General features: G+C 45.9%; 1 long non-coding RNA gene across 1 annotated transcript; it reads left to right on the top strand.

Moving 5' to 3' along the window:
• The first annotated feature begins 2191 nt into the window (after positions 1 to 2191).
• LOC117244149 lies at positions 2192 to 4460 on the top strand. Its single transcript, XR_004496683.1, has 3 exons — positions 2192 to 2291; positions 3748 to 3922; positions 4426 to 4460. It is a non-coding gene; the product is annotated as an uncharacterized LOC117244149 (long non-coding RNA).
• Positions 4461 to 4688: the final 228 nt, after the last annotated feature.

The following is a 4688-nucleotide window of genomic DNA, read 5'->3' as shown; positions in this document are numbered from 1 at the left end:
TTTTTTTTTAAGGCACATTTGACCGTTCAAACTTTTGAACAGCCCCGGCTTGTACATCCCCTGCCCGTCACCCCCTCCTCCCACTCCCCAGAAACTGCATGCTCCTACTGTGCTGCATTCATAATCAAATTAGTGCGCTGTGAATAGGTTAAAAAAACTGTTATCCAGCCGCTGCCACGAAAGATATTTTAGCCCACTCCCCACAAAGCCCTCCCTTCCCCGCTCCCCCTGCCTTTTTTCCTCCCTCCGCGAGACATAAAGACATCCACGCGGACGGAGAGATCTTTACCTTACTTCTCCTCCGCAATCTTAGCCCTCTTTTATTTATTCCAACCCCCCCCAAGCCACCCAACGTAAGAAAACAAAAGTAAATTCTCCAGAAATGAGCTGCTGGTGAGAGAAAAAGGGGCGCTGGGGGGGTGGGAAGGCGGAGGGGCTGCTGCGCGAGAGATGCTATAGGGAGACAGCGCTGGAGATAGTTGTCCCAGCTACGAGATAAAAGCTACATTACATGAAATTAATGGAGGCTGTCTGAGACATACATGAATCACTGTTTCAACACTAAGAAACCAGCACAAAAGAATAAAGAAATCTGAGTACTAACTATATCTTCAAAGGTCTCCTATTTACCCAGCTATACCGGGTACTGACACAAGTGGGGGGAAAATATAAGAAAAAAGCACTGCTGTGATCGAATGAATGAGACCATATGAGCTATATTGGTGCCGTATGCATTCTATTTAGCTGATATCAAACACAGTTTAATGAAAGTTAAATAGTTTCTGAGGAGTGCATGAGCTGGAACAGATTAGATTCCACCGAGGGGTCTGTCAGCATATTGTTGCTCACATGTATTCCCTGCTCAGAGCTGCCACAATTCCAGCACTCCATTAGCAATACACAAAAGACTTATGCAGATAGCGGGCATAAGCACGTACCGCCATGTTGGGAAATAAAAAAAATTTAAAAAAAAAAAAGAAAAGAAGAGGGGAGAGGGAAAAAAAAAGAGGAGAGGGGAAAAAAATAATACCCAGATGAAGGTTTTGTTCAGCGCGTTCATCTGAAAATAGATCTCTGTAATTCGAAAGTGATAAGAATAGATGGAGAAAAGGAGAAGTGGTGGGGGCTGTCAGAAAAATAAAATAAAAATAAAATAGAAAAAAAAAAGAGGAGAAATACGTAAACTCCTTTGAAAGAACAGATATTCCACCAAGTATATAATGAGGTTTTGATCTTTCAGGGGACAATGACATGGGTGAATGCTGTGCCCTTTTGATTTGCAGGTTACATCTGGTCTTAAAGGCACAGTGTGGCCTCTCTGCCCAGAAGTTGCAGTGGAAGATGATTTTTTGGAGAAGGGGGCGGGAATTCTTCCTACAAAACAACATCTCTCAGGCTCCTCTGTCTTATTTTAAGATGCAGAATTCATCCCAGAAATACCACCGGACAGCCTGTGTGCCTGGTACAATCGCTGTCACTGAAACTAACATGAATTGAGATTAATTTTTATCACTTCAGAGGATTTTTATTCCTCTCCCTGGGAAAAAAAAAAAAAATCCTCCTTCTCTGAGGTGTCTGTTTTAAAATTAATAGTAGGATAAGGCTGGTGGGGGTATTTAGATATCAGATGGCAATTGCTCAGTGATTATTGCATTTTGATTTAATCTGACAGAACTGAACTTGCACCATGAAATCCATGTTTTCACAGGAAAATAGGAGTTGCCATACTGGAACAGACCATTTGTCCACCCAGTCCAGTGCCTGGACCCATCCATGGGGGTAGCAAATCCCTCCTGTACTTGCACCCTCCACAAATATTAATTATGTGTTCCTCCTTGCTCCTGACTTTCAGTCCCTCCATGCCCTATGGCAGCAGCATTTCTTTGCCTTGAAACTTTTTTTTTAACCCAGCTAAGTGCAGCCACGAATATTATTTCTGCCCACAGAAATGCTGCAAACTCCTTCTGGAGCGTGCCTGGAGGTGACAGGGACATTTTCATCCTCTCAGGTGTGGGAGGGCAGGCACTCTCCCCCATCCTCTCCCCTTCGCCTTCTCTCCCCACCCTCCTCTCCTCTAATTCGGTCAAAGAAAAGGGGGCACAAGTGAAAACACGATGATTTGTTCGGGTTTCTTTCTCTGCAGCTGGGAGCCTGCCTTATTAATATTATCTGGACTGGGAGCGTGCAGTGTTTCCTCAGGCATCTCTTCTGAGTCATTTTATCATTATTCATAGGGATAAAAATGGCCCAAACCAAGGATCCATTTAGGGTTGCCTGTCAGATCCACTAAGGTAATTGGCTCCATTTCTTCATTCCCATTCTAAATTAAAATAATTTTATTAAGTGGTACAGTAGGTGTTTCACCTGTGTCACCAGCTGCCTATTAGAGCCAGAAAGGGCTTTTCCACATTATTTCTGTCTGTTCTTATAACATTATGTCATCGTATTCCGCGTTACTTCGTGTCAGAGGTTGCGCAGTTTCGTGTACTTAAGTCCAATGGTTACAAAATGTAGGTCCAAGATGCCCTTTTTGGGGTGAGGGCAAAGTCAAACACACTTGACTGTTCCAGCTCTCCTCACTGCTTCCCAGACAGAATTCACACAGAAGGAAAAATTCACTGTAAGGCTGAGAGCAGGCTCCATGGCGTGACCAACGAGAACGATGAACCAGTGGTAGCAGCGATGCTCCCAGCAGCAATATTTGGAGGGGGAGAGCTGGTGTTAGAGCTGTGCTGCCTGGGTCTGGGAGGAAAACACGTGGATGGGTCTCCATGGAGGGAAACATGCTTGGCAGGACTGGTCCCTGCAGGTAGCAGCCACAGGCAGTCCTGCTGGTGGCACTAATGGGGAGCTAAATAACAGAACCTGGCCAGGTGTCCTTAGAGTTAGTTTCTTCTTCAGAGCAAGGTGGTTCTTCTTCACAGAAATCCAGCTGGGATCACTAATCCCACTTTAGAGAACTGAGATGAGACTTGAAAGCACCATGGTGAAGGAGCTGTGTGTCAAAATAAGGAGTTTGCTGCTCCCAGGTTCACGTTTAGAGCATCTGGCCACGTCAGTCAGGGATGGGGGCTGTGCATCCAACAGGAGTGTTTGCATTTAGTGTTCAAATACAGCAAGAAGCATCTCCAGCCAGTTTTTGGCAGGTGGATAAATACACATTTGGGTGTCCATCTGAATTAAACTTCTCAAGAATGGGTCATTGACAACTGAGATCCCTACACCCCATTAGGGCCAGGGAGCCAGGAGCAGTTACAGAAGCAACATCAGAGAAAATTGCTGGTTTAATTTTAGGCTCCCCACAAGCCACTAGTAACTAGCCAGGTGGAAGTTTCCACCAGCAGATAAGACAAGCTGTGTTATCTGAGAGTGCGAAAAGGTCACTTTTCCAAGGCACAAAGTCATTTCCGTCCAGAAAAAGGTGCAGTTGCACAGAAACATTCCTTGTGGTTAGATAGGGAAGGAGGGGGGGTGGGAAAAAAAGGCATGTTTGTTCAGTTTTCAGGGATCTTGCAACTGTTTTTCTTCAACCTGCAGGTGGCATTAGCACTAAAAATGGATTTTTCTTTCTTTCTTGAAAAGTGTTTAGCAATGAAAGGAAGAAAGCTGCAAGGGGATCTGTAGTAGGACTGCGTGCTTGGAGTTAGTCATGCTAACTGCAGATGGCATTTTTGCATGTTTTATAAGGCAGGGATATACAAACGTTTTAGCACCCTGAAATATAATATCTCTGTTTTCCGGAAGCAGGCGGGCTGGGAGGACCAGAGGAGCTGAGTTTAGGCTAAATCTGTGCAACTGCGAAGGAGCGGAGCCGCGCTCGGAGCCAGCAGCGCCGGGCTGGCACCTGTCCATCGTGGTGTCACCCCAGCCAGGTCACCCCCAGCCCTCAGTTCTGGGTGTCCCACATTGCAGCTCACTGCAGGTAAAGCTGGTGCCCACCAAAATCAATGGGAGAGCTCCATGAGGGCTGAGCGGAGCGGGATCTAACCCTCCTGCACAATGGGGAGCACTGCTGACTCTGGCTGGTTGCTGGCTTGGGTGGTTTGGCTGTGTAGTGGGGAAAAGGAATAATCCCTGTTTGCCTTCTCTGCCTGGCATGGGGAGATGGAAATACTAATTAGTGCTGAAACAAGGCTTAGAATAGAAAAGTTTGGTTTTTCCCTTTTTCAGGGGGTTTGTGTTGTTTGTTGGATTTTGTTTGTTTGTCTGTATGAGGAATGGGAATGAGCTCCCATTTTAAACTGTAAGACCCATCCCAAACCCCATTACCAATACCTCCACTTTCCCAACACACCAAAGTGCCCACGGGGCAGAATCCCAGTGTTGTTCCTTCCAGCAGGGCTGGAGCCTCATTTCACCTTGTCCTGGTGGACTGAAAATGGGCCTTTTATGGCTGTAGTCATTCAGATTTGAATTCCTGCCCAGGGAAAGTCCAGTCGGGGGGCACAAGAAGAGCAAACCTGGAAGAACAAAGCCTTGCAAAGGCATCTCCCAGATTAAAAATATGGAATGATCATCATAAAAAACCACAAGTGGCTGCTGCCTCCACTGACACTGAAATCCCCAGAAGAAAGCCAGGAGAGCTAAAGTGAAGTGTAGAAGCAGAAGGTTCCTAGAGAAAGAAACCATCAGCTGAGGCCACAGAGCTCTCACCAGAGGCTGTGTAGAGATTTCTTTTTTTCCCTTTT

Source organism: Parus major, chromosome 3 (genome assembly GCF_001522545.3).
Source record: "Parus major isolate Abel chromosome 3, Parus_major1.1, whole genome shotgun sequence".
Lineage (NCBI taxonomy): Eukaryota > Metazoa > Chordata > Aves > Passeriformes > Paridae > Parus > Parus major.
The sequence above is the reverse complement of the archived record's forward strand: the minus strand, read 5'-3'. Positions and strand labels throughout refer to the sequence as shown.